This window comes from Bidens hawaiensis, unplaced genomic scaffold, assembly GCF_021521415.1.
Source record: "Bidens hawaiensis isolate Kalapana, Puna unplaced genomic scaffold, B.hawaiensis_p1.1 tig00009191_1, whole genome shotgun sequence".
Classification (NCBI taxonomy): domain Eukaryota; kingdom Viridiplantae; phylum Streptophyta; class Magnoliopsida; order Asterales; family Asteraceae; genus Bidens; species Bidens hawaiensis.
Window position 1 is genome coordinate 101,694 of NW_027491678.1, and position 13,056 is coordinate 114,749.

A 13,056-nucleotide genomic window follows, 5' to 3' on the forward strand; every position below is an offset into this window, starting at 1 on the left:
CAAGCCCATCTCATAACATCTAACATTAATATTTATTAACCAAACATAAAACAGGATTTTACAGACCCTCTTGCCTCGAATATTATTAGGGTTCGGTTCCCTCTTGCCTCGAATATTATTAAGGTTCGGTTCCCTTATCTACCGTACAACCATACCTTACCTTTCTTTGTCTTTATAATTATAACCTTCATACATACTTTCAATATTTGCATTAGCATACATACATTATTCATGCATACTTTCTTTTACATACTCATTCCATACTAACTTCACATTACCTCCGTTGACAATACGTACAATATCTAAAGATCGTTCGCGTACCGTCAAGCATGAATTTATAACATAAATATAACTATCACATCTATTATCATGACATACACTTACCACTTGAGGTAAGTGTATTAACATTCACATTGAGTATGCACACAGCCCCGAAAACATAATAAGGAAATGGGGCTAGAAACTCACCTGAATCCGGTTACGCTCGGACTTAATAGTAATCTCATTCTTTAATTGAGCACGGCTAACTGTATATCAATTATACGTATCAATTAACTAACCCTATAAACATCATTTAAGTTTCATCAGAAACTGGTAAGTCTGAGCTAATCGAATTTCATGTTCTAATCGAATAGTCTGTTCATTCGAATGGCCTTCTGATCGATTTAAACTTTCCTTTCGAATGGGATATCCACTCTATTCGAATGAGTCATACATTCGAATGGGGTCTCTAATCGAATGGGTTGTCCATTTGAATGGGTCATCCATTCGAATGGGATCTTTATTCGAATGGTTTATCCATTCGAATGGGTCATCCATTCGAATGGGAATCCTATTCGGATGGTTTATCCATTCAAATGGAATTTCTATTCGAATGGAACCCTTATTCGAATGAACTCTTCATTCGAATCATCATCCATTCGCTTCAGTATTCCTATTCAAATGGACTCTTTATCGATTCAAAGGTGTTTGCACCTTTTCCTTATTCCTTTCTTTCCCTTCTTTCTTTTTCATTCGAATGCTCTCCATTCGAATACTTACTCGTTATTCGAATGTACCCGTTGTTGGGGTAGTAACACCCTTTTTGTCATTATCACTTCATACATTGACACTCATCCTCATATTTTAGTGTTATATAGCCTCCTAAACGTGTTCCTTTCCATTCTAGTCCAAGATCTAGCTTTTTAGCAATAAAGTTTAGACCTTTATTGATTTCAAACCCGTTTTAGCTAGATCTAGGGTTTCTAAGTGAACCGTATATACTCATGAGTTCATTTAGTCCACTTTAATCATCAATTTTACATTTTTATCACATAATAAGGTCCGATTTATCTACTAAGTTTCATGCAAAACCGACTTCGTTTACCCGTTCTTTTCACAAAACGAACACTACTCGTTTTACCCGAAACAAACCAAATAACTCGTTTACTATCAAGTTTATTACTTTATCAATAATCATGACCCTATCTATCATCCTACCAAGTTTCATGCAAATTCGGGCACGAAAAGTAAACTATTTTAACAAAAACGTACTATTGAGATTTTTGTCCGAAATCACTCGAGAAGCCAAAAACCATATCAAACGAACTCCTATTTGATTGATTCAAGCGGCCACGGAACCGTCATGCCGAGATATACCCGCTCCGCCCACTTTCGACACCGGAATCCGCTGCAACAGTCGCCGGAATACTGAATAATTGCCGGAAAACTCTGTTTTTAGCTGTTACGGTTTTGCTGATAAAGTTTCGGACTTCCTAACCTCCGATCGACGATCTGATCATTGGAAATTTTCAGTTATATTCCATGAACACGAATTTAAAATTTGAGACCGATCCGACGGTTATATCTCCGAGAATATTCGTGTCTTCGTGGGTGGTTTTCTCAAAAACGAGAATTGGAGAAGTGTGTGTTTTTTATGGTGTAGGCTATGGTGTAGAAATTGATGAAAATGGAAAGGATTAGGCTTTAAGGGGTATTTATACTCCCTTAAGCTCATGGACCTTAGGCCCATTTTTCCTTTTTGGTTCATAATTAATTCCATCTAATTAGCCTACTTATTCTTCCATTCTTATTATTTTACTAATTCTCTACTAACTCAAGTAAAATTTTCCACCATAAATAAATAATATATTAAATATTATTCTTAGAAATTTCGGGATGTTAAAAATCTTCCCACCTTCTGTCACACCCCGAAAATCTTAACTTAACACAGCGGAAGTCTTAACTTAAGCCATTTGGGTTATGACTGATGCCGATAGCCAATAACAATAACCAATTTGTAATAAAATCATTATCTTTTCTTAAAGAAAATATTTTACATTATCAGAGTTTATTACACGTGCTATTACACGGTTTACATTATTCCAACTTTGTTCAAACACCACATGCCCTCCTTTCCATACCACCTCGAAATCTTCACTTACCTGAAAAGCATATTAAAATATCGATCAACACAATGTGTTGGTAAGTTTCCCTTTATAACAAAATAGTCCTTATATATATATATATATATATATGAATCGAAAACATCACTCATATAATAATTAAAACCGATATCAATTAGTGTGTAATCGTCACTACACCCCGAATTATATCCAAAATATCCACGTATAATGGCTTACTACCATTATAACACCAACCGTGTGTAATGATCTACGTCATTACATCACCAAAAACAATAGGCATTTCATTTCTTAAACAAATTGTGTTGTTGTAAACTAGCTAAGAATGCAACATTACGTATGACTATCTTAGTTGATAACTCGAAACATACCATACTCAAAATATACCCACTTTTAACCCAGCGCAATTGGAAGTGGGGGGCGTCACCCTGATAGATCTACCCATATTTATGTGCCATTACTAATTCGGTTAACAGTTATTTAGCCAACTAGACTAATCCCGCATTAGACACAATTTGTAAAATAAATTCCTTTACACATCAACGAAAACCATATGTAATAAAGAATATGTTTTTCCCCAAAACACAATTAAATATCGATTTGAAAACAATTCCAGTTAAAAAACGATGGGGTTCGATAGAGAAACTCATGGTTTTGTAGCTTTTCATTTTCCAAAAATCCCGTGTCCTATATTAGAACACGTTTTGTTAATAAAAACTTGGTTTTAGTTTTTATACAAAACTCTTTTTAATTTATTAGTCCTACTCTAGTATACACATAAGCACATAGCAAATAAATGAGAACACATAGTTCGATTTTGTGTTAACTATTATTTAACTAATTAAATTAATTAATAAAAAATAAAAATAGAATATTTTAAGTTTCAGTTGCTGGAGATTTTTAAGAAAATATTAATCTTCTATTTTTCACAAAATTTGTCAGTTTTATGCTTAAAATGCATTGTTTCGTTTTTCGTTTAAAATGTAACTTATAAATTATGGAAAATACTTGTTACATATATATTAATCAAGTTTTACAAGTTAACTTGTGAAAATATATTATTTTCATTTTTGTTAATATTTTCTCAAAATAGCAACTTTTTAACGTTTTCGTGTCGGATTTCATGACAAGAACCGTTTAGGACTAAGTTTTATTTTCTTGTCCTATTCTCATGTATTAACTTATGTTTTACATGAGTATTTTAACACTTTAGGGGTTGTTCTAAATCAGTCCCTAACAGTTGTGTCGGTTTCGTTCGAAAAGCCGATTTTTTGACTGTTTAAGTTACCGACGAGTCAAATAAATTACACAAGTCTATACTAATCATCCTATGAACTAAACACACATATAATAACATATAATTTACCATAAATTGCAGTTGTGACTATATATGTTCATAAGATACCTTAATCGAGTTTTTCGGTTCCTAGTTCGTATTTTAGATTACCTTAACAATGATATTAGTTAAGCTTGTTATTTATATATATATACAATTATTATTAAATATCTTTAAAAATCTAGATCTTTAACCTCTTTTCTATCTTTAACCTCTTTTCTAAGCTTCTAATAATTCCAAAATATTACTTTTAAGAAAAAGGTTTCTATTCTATTTTAGAAGAATCTATGTTTTCATGATCCAAGTCTTTGTTCTTTTCAACAATTGTCATGTTTTAGTATTAAGATAATTCTATTCCTTTATAACAAATTACTTTTATATTATTCCCGTCTTTTTCAACTTATAATCATTAATTCAAATTAAAGATTATGGATTTATAAAATTTTCTAAATGTTGTTCTAACAAAGTTTCCCATTTTAGTAACTTATTATTTGATAATTCTAATTAATCTAATTCTTTCACTTTAATTAAATACAATTATATGTTTACTTTATTCAATTAGTTTGATATGGTTACATATATCCTAAATAATCTATTCTATTTTATTCTTTTAATTCACCATTTAATAAAGTTTCTATCTTTAGCAAGGTGTTGTTTATTTAAGATCCAAGTTTCAAATTATACATCCTATCTTATTTTAAGTTTTTACTAATCACTTATTGATTTCATTCATTATAAGTATTTATATCAAAATCCAATTTTTCATTTTTTCTTAAATTAAAGTTTCCTTATTTATTAGTTCCAACAATTTTCAGGTTTCAATTATCAATTCTAACATGCAACCTATCTTACTTACATTTAAGTTGTCCTATAATACCTTTTGATCCAAAAATGTGTTCAAAATATCTTAATTAACTTAATACCAAAAATCCCCAATTTTCTCAATTATGAACACATTCTTGTTTTATCCATCTCTAATAACACTTTTCAACAATCTAAACCCATATTAACAAGTTTAGGATCAACAATCAATCTCAAACTTTATTCTAATAACAAATCCTAGAATCAAATTTATCAAGTTCATCAAATATCCAAGAGATTATTAATATCTCAAATTAATCAATATAGGGTCTTTAGGATATATGTATGCATGTGTATGGAGTTTTGATTCTCTCATACATATATATACATATATCCATGACACACATACATATAAATACACTACACACATTATCAATCTTCCAATCAAACTCAAGTATATCTAATCTTGTATATTCATAATCAACACTCAATCAATCTTAACATAATACTTACTTGGATATTGAGATTTTGGAAGATGAAATTGTTGTTTATGTGTGAGTGATGTATTATACTTCCTTCCTAATAGTGCTTTAATAGTTTTATCCTTGCCTTGATCTTGACTTAAGCCTCCATGTTCTTGATTAAGTGAGCGTGTGTTTGATTGTTAATTTAATTTTTGAATTTGAGTTGGATGGTTGGGGGGTTTGGGGCCGTAGGTTATAAGGGGGAAGAGGGAGAGGGGGTAGAGTGTTGAGTTGGTGTTTAGAGTGGTGAGTTGGTGGGTTAGAATAGTATGGTGAAGTGTTTAGATGGTTAACAAGTGTTTTTCTTCTAGAAGCTAATCGTTAAGAGTTTACTTGGGAATGTTTGATTGGAACACATGGGGAATAAGGTGTCCAAGGGTGGGGCGGCCTAGGGGTGGGGTATATGAGGGGTTTTAATCAATAACTAGGTATTTTAGGTTATTCGTTTAACGTATTTCGTGTTTTAAATATCCAAACGAATTCCGTTTTCAATCATTTTTTCAGACTTTGAACGAAATCAAATTCCTGACAGTATGGACCATAGAAATCATTTTCTTGAAAATAGTTTATGTTGGGTCCTTTCCGGGTCCTGTACTGGCTTGTGTTTGCGTATTTTTCAATTTTCGTGATTTGAGCCTTCCTAAATTATATTTTTATGTTGTCTTACATGTTTTCATATATATTTTTGATTTTTGAGATTGTTTAATCAATCTAATGATTTATTTACTTTCTGGCTCGCTGCCCGAGGTATTTGCATGTTTTTCTCGTTTTGTGCCGAAATTTGGACTTATTGTTGACTTTGCAAGATAATAAACTTTAATAAATAGGGATTTTATAAATAAAGTGATATTAGGATGGATAATCATGATTACATTATGAAAAAATTTGCCAGATGTTACACCTTATAAGAGGTTTCGTCCTCGAAACCTGCTTAATCCTTGTAAAAGGAATACTTCCTGTATTCACTTCTTTTCTTTAGCTTCTTGACTTATCAGTTTATCCTTTGTCTTACAATCAACGAGTGATCTTAATAAGTTTTAGCTTTCTTAGGTAGCTTGTCCATGAAGTCTTCGATGATGCGCTTCCTTATCCAGACTTTGCAAGTGCATATCACTTCCATAAGCATGCTCTTTTTTCTTGTCTTTAAATAGAAACATTGCACTTACTGTCATTACACTTAGCACTAAATGACCATTCCGTCTGATTAAAATCTTTAGCAAATATACTGCTTTGCAATGCATTCAAAACATATTAATTCCCAAAAGGAAACATTTCCAGTTTCTTTTTAAGGATTACTTCTTGAACTCAAGTAACTTTTCCACCATAAATAAATAATATATTAAATATTATTCTTAGAAATTTCGGGATGTTACATTATTATACAAGACATATTATAATTGTTTGTTTATTGTTGGAGGTTATAAACAATAAACCGTAATATTCTATTTTATAATTATATATATAATGTTTCTAAACATTTGAGGTTTAACAAACATAATTATCTCCACATCTTACTATACCATCTCCACCCACATAAGCATTCTCCATAATCATAAGACTCTTCTTCCATTCAAATCTTCTATAATGTAAGCTCCTAAACCCTTAATTATGTTTTTTATATTTCAAATAGTATTTGACTTAACTCTTTTGTCATTTTATGTTGCAGTTACTTTTGTCATGTATCATTTTTATAGATAAATGATATAGATTTTGGTGTACAAATGATGAACATGTTCATGTTTTGTTAATTGCCAACAAACATTTTATTTTAACTTATTTGTCAAAATAGCTTTAGGTTATTGATGCTCAGGTGTCTATTATTTGCTGAATGAGACATAGAAAATAAAACATCATACATTAAATTAAGTTTTTAGATATAGTTTATGTTTTATTTGAACATTTAATAATGTTTAATCCTAATTTCGGTTTTACTAAGACAACCATCCGAATATATGACAATAACATTGATATTAATTATTCATTAATTTTTAAATTCAAATAATTTGACTCCATATCAATTCTTAATTACAAATTTTATATAATCATTCAATTATTTTCTTATATTTGGAAAAAAAAACTAAAAAGAAATTATAAAATAATTCTTATATGTATAAAATTCTGAAATCTCGGATAACTCATGGTGTTAAATTGCTGAACTTAATAACATACACTCATTCTATTATTGTATACTGAATTCTCGGATCAATCTGTATTAACTTTAATTTATAACTACAATTACAAAATTAATTAATTTTTATGCTCCATCGTCAACATTCCATAATTTCAACAAGGTAGATACATTATTTTATAAACAAAGCAAATAACTTCTAAAAATAAATATATAACTGTTTTTTGTTATAATTTCTAAAAATATCCAACTATTTTTTGAATTATTTGTTAGTGTTTGTTATACAGGGTACGACTAGCATGCATTTCTAGATTATTGGTTTATCTGCAAATGACTTGCAAGAGCAGGTGCATGCGTTATCCTATGTGTAAGTCATATAACTAATTAACCGATTCAGATGAAGTTTAACTTCAATATTAGTGATACGTGCATAAGTAGTTACACTGGATTATGCAAGTATTAAAAGAGCATAATTGTCATATCTATAACTAAATGTGGTAATGCAACAATTTTATGTATTTTCTTTAGGTGGGAAACTTCTTATATTTGCTAGATTAAAATGTTATTATTAATTATGATAAAACTAGAAATTAGATATCACGAATTCCAGATGATGTGGCTTTTAGGGAATGGAAATTTGATTAGAGAATGGATGCAAACAAAAGCAATAAGGGAAATGAATGCAAAAGTAACATTTGGGCATGAAGTTTTAGTTTGATTATCTAAGGTCTAATTGGTTCTTCATACATAACAGTATTCGATTTATAACAATATATTTTTGGATATGACAAATTTACCCTTGCATATTTGTGTCTTCTTTTGCTATGAAATGATAAATTTTGTCAAATTCATTTAGTTTTGTTGTGTATAAATCAAATTGTGTAACATACAAATCTTTCATATTTACCTACTAACCTTTTGTTTTAACCCAATTTGGGACTTTAACACTCATTCAAGAAAATGAAACATTTTTTTCATAGTTTTGTTCTTTTTGGTATTTATTCTATTCATTCATTTATTAATAATATATGATTATGTAACATAGTTTTGGTTTCTGGATTTGCAGGTTTGTAATCGTCTTTCTCAGTGTCCATCTAAGATGGAATGATACATAAGACCTGGTTGTGTAGTTCAATTTATTTATCCATGTCATCTTCCTTTTGAGATCAAGTAAGTTATTAAATAAACAAAATAAATTACACAAAAGGTTCATGTAGTATGCATGAATTACATATTGGTTCCCTACGTATTAAATATTACTGAATATGTTCGGTAAGTTTGCGATCAAGATGGTTTGGTACAAAATGGTTTAGTATAATCATTTTGAAGAAGTGACAATAGCTTATTTAACTGTTAATTTTGTACAACTCATTTGGGTTGGTGAAAATTATTAACTGTCGATTGTTTAACAAAATTTACTTTGTGTTGGTAAAAATTATAAAGTGACAGTAGCTGGTTTAATAAAAATTATATTGAAATTTAAGTTGTTGTTCGAGTCTTCGTCTCCAATTATTTCAACGTTATAAAGAGAAATTTTTTAATATGTGACAACATTTTGTTATAAATCATTTTTATACACATAAAATGTCTGATAATATCGGTATTAATGTGTTGTTTTAAAATATATCAAACGCTAAGGTTTTGGTTTACAAATTATAATTATAATTAATAGTGTATATATATATCAAAAACTTATTATAAACTCATAAATAAAAATCATTATATAATATAACTCAATTTACGTATTACATGTAATTTTTTTTTACTTTTATTATAATTTTCTTCTGTGTGTAACACGGGCTTTCATTATTAAACATGTTATTATTTCTAATGGTATATTTAATTTGGATGATATTGTTTTTTATTTTTTAAATTTTCAGGTGGTGAAGCAAAATTAGTTTCTTTTGTTAGAATATTTGAAGAAGTTGATGATGATTTAATATGAAAGTACATGTTTAGGTCTTTTGTTCATGTTTTTTGATGGTTTGATGTACACTAACTTATTGTAACTTTAAACTTTTGATATCTAGACATTGTAAATGGTTAACGTATTGGTCCGAAGTTGAAGAAGTTTTGTTTTACTTGAATTTGTTGTTTAAATTTAATATGTTTGTTGACATGTTTTTCCACCCGTGTGTAACACGGGCCTATACCCTATTTTGTTCATGTATGTTAGTTTATCTTTGTTCAGTTACCTTTGTCTAGATTTTAAACAAACAAACACAAATGTCCATATTTAAATAAACGAACATGAACATAAATATTTGTTAGATTGAGTATCTGTGGTCTTTTAAAGTTAAATGAATGAATACGAATATGCCCTTATTCGTGTTCATTCGATTCGTTTACAGGCTTTCATTGTTCACATTGATGAATATATTGGTTTCAATCTTTAGGCTTTGCCGATTTTATTTGTGCTCGTGAAGCGTTCATGAACACATTAATTTCCTTAATGAACGAAGACATAAAATCTCGTTTGGTAAGTATTCATGAACACATTATTTTCTTAACGAGCGAACGGACATGAACAAGGCCTTGTTCGTGTTCGTTCGGTTCGTTTACAGCCTTAGGTGGGTACGTGACGGAAATTCAATGACATCGATTTGATCCGTTATGATTACGATATCAAATACATCTCTATTTATTTGCTTCTCTTACCTTATAACAAAACAGATTAATATTAACTAGTAATATTACCTTTCTCCATTTTTGGTGCTGTTTCTTACCCGTTTTCATTTTAGATGATAAAAAACCTACTTTGCTTACATCTAATGATACCTCGAACAACTTTTGACTAGTCAAATCCTTAAAGTCTGATCCAAACCAAAATTGATACTTTATTTAAACTAGGATTTAAGATCATGCGCTTCACGACGGGACTGTTAAATCAAACAAAAAAATATAAGTAAAAATGTTACACCATAAAATCGTTGCAAGTTGATACGAAGTCAGTCTGTATCAAGTTACGGCATCGAAACTAAACAAAATAAATAAACATTTCAATGCCAAAATACAACAAATTATCATATGTAGAGCCAAAAAACCCGGCACGTTATAGCTACAACAAACTCAAATTCAATTACTATCAACGGCACCAACACAAATTCGTAAACATAAGTAGTAAGCCAAAAAAATATTCTAAAAGGGAGGTAACAAATGTTGAAATGTAGATATAAAACCATGTGATGGGATATTTTCAAATCATGAAAAAAGTTTCGCTCTTTGTAATGACGAACAATAAAAAATATGAAAGCAAAGTTTAAGAAAATCATTTAATCGACAAACAAAACATGTAAGGTCGACACTTGTCCAATTTTAGTGTTTAAAAATATAGTTTGTTAAATATTTTAATTAGTTGAAATAAAAAGTAAATAAAAGAAATAAACATTATCATATTTATTTATGGAATTTTAGTTATTAATTTAGTAGTTATAATTAATAATTAATAAAATATTAAAAAAATAAATAGTAAATTGAATAGTGATTCTGTGAGGAGAATTGAATCCTTTTTTGATACTTTGTTACTATTCTATGAGATATTCCCATATATAGTGGCTCGAACTCATATCGCTTATAACCCATTTTAGGTCGAACCTAGTTTTTCTATTTATTCTTTAAAAACTACCAGAACTCAATTTGTTTAATTATAACATGTTTTTTTTTTAAACCAAATGATACTTTTTTAAAAATGATCCGAACCCATTTTGCTAACATCATATCCCGTTCTAACCCTAGCATGTTTTAATTGTCTAAGTCCCCGATCTCTGACCCAAACCAAAATTGACACTTTTTTAAATGACTTAAACTCATTTTGCTTATAATCCATTTGAGCCAAACCAAAATTAACACTTTTTTAAATGATTTAAACTCATTTTCCTTATAACCCTGTTTAACCCAAAACAAAAGTAATTATTTATCTGAATGACACGAACTCAATTTACATAAAACATGTTTTAACCCGAACCTAAATTGATACTTTATTTAAATAGTCCGAACTCGTCTTGCTAACATCCCGTTCTAACTTGAACACGTGTTGACTATACTTTTCCAAAAATAGGAATATTAAAACTTAACCAAATTGTTCACGATAAATGAAACCCTGTGGAAGCACTAATATTTCACTATGATATAAACTCTTAAGCGTAAAATGGTGAAGATAAAAATAAATAATAATAATAATAATAATAATAATAATAATAATAGTTATTATAATATTAATAAGAACCAACTTTGATTGTTGACTTTAATTTGGGTCGAGGGGAGCAGTCAAATTGTTGAACTTTATCTCTTAATTTTTCAAGTAGGTAATCAATGCGGTAGTGATCCATTGGCAAAGATGCGTAAAACCTTTAAAACATATGAGTTTGGCTTGGGATCAATTGCTACATATAGCAAAAATTAAAGTAATTTGTCGTTCGAAAAAATAAAATAAAATAAGAATTTACAAATGCGTAGATTTCACACATAGCTTACTAGAAACGCTTGCTCAACCACAGACACTCATGCATATTAAAAACATTATTCAACTCTCAAATGATTTCATGACATTCCATTAGTTTCAATGTTCCTTTTAGCATTAATTCTTCACAGTATCATTCACAAATTACTTCCACAATTGAATTGGCAAGTCTATTATAAGTAAAAACTTAATCAGAAAGTCAAGCCTAATATTATTTTGTCTAACATTAGTCATGTGCGTAATTGCCATATACTGTCATATCAAATGAGCTTTGACTTTGTAAAGTCAACTAAGCCATATTCAATAATAATGTACTTTTTCAATCGGGCGACATATTAGACTAGCAGTCATAACTACATCTGGATTCTGAAAATAAATGGTGTCTTGTAAACTATATTCCATGCAGAATACAATTGACTGCTCTCTTCCTTTTGAATTCCAGTTGTAAGAATTTCTGAAAGTGCTTGCGTGTTTGCTTTATTAAATCACTAACTTGCTTATGCGTTTCGACTTAATTCTCCTGCTGGCCGGGTTAGCTACTAGTTCCTAATTCCTTTCGATTAAACAATGACGTCTCAAAAACGTTGACGTGGTAGCCTAATTGCATATTTCTCATCTCCTTTTTACTTATGCTTCTGTCAAAGGAGGCCTCAGCTGCTATTTGATCAACGATCTGCTTCAATGGAGGTGATGCAATACTGCTTGTTGGAAATCAGTCCCTGAAATCTACGCTCTAACATTTGGTTTTATGATTAAGCACCAGATCAGGGCTCACTTTCAATAAACTTGCGCATTAGTTACATATGCCCTAACCATCTATTTATATTAAATTACCTCCTAAACACACTTTCACTCAAACTCCTAATATCTAGTAATTCAAACAACTAGTTAAACATGCAATTAAATCAAACTATTAAACAAGTAAACATGAGAATAAATTAAAATCATCTATTGATCATCCCACTTTTACGCTTAATCACTTTGACTTTATAGAAGAATTAACTTCGAATATCCACTATTTTGTTATTTATTTTGATCTAATTGAAACCCATATGACTTAAGAGAGGACATGGGTTGTAATAAAAAACTAAGGATCGATTCTAGTTTTCTTTTCCTTTATCATATTGGTGGTCTTTCATTTTGATCTTATTAATTATTAATTATTAGACAAAAGTAATGAGATCACATATCGTGGATAAATAAGAGGATTTAATACTTCCCATGAGAGGTCGCTGGTCCAAGTATCTGCCCTTGCATCGAGAGAATAACGGTTTTATCAGGTTGTTGGGGTTTTCATCTACGGGGTTTCCGAGTCGGACTTGAAGTGTCAAATAACCGGTGACGGTTGAATTCCCGTCACATGTAGACTTGGAAAAGACATTATAAAGGTCCGTTTTGTGTATCGA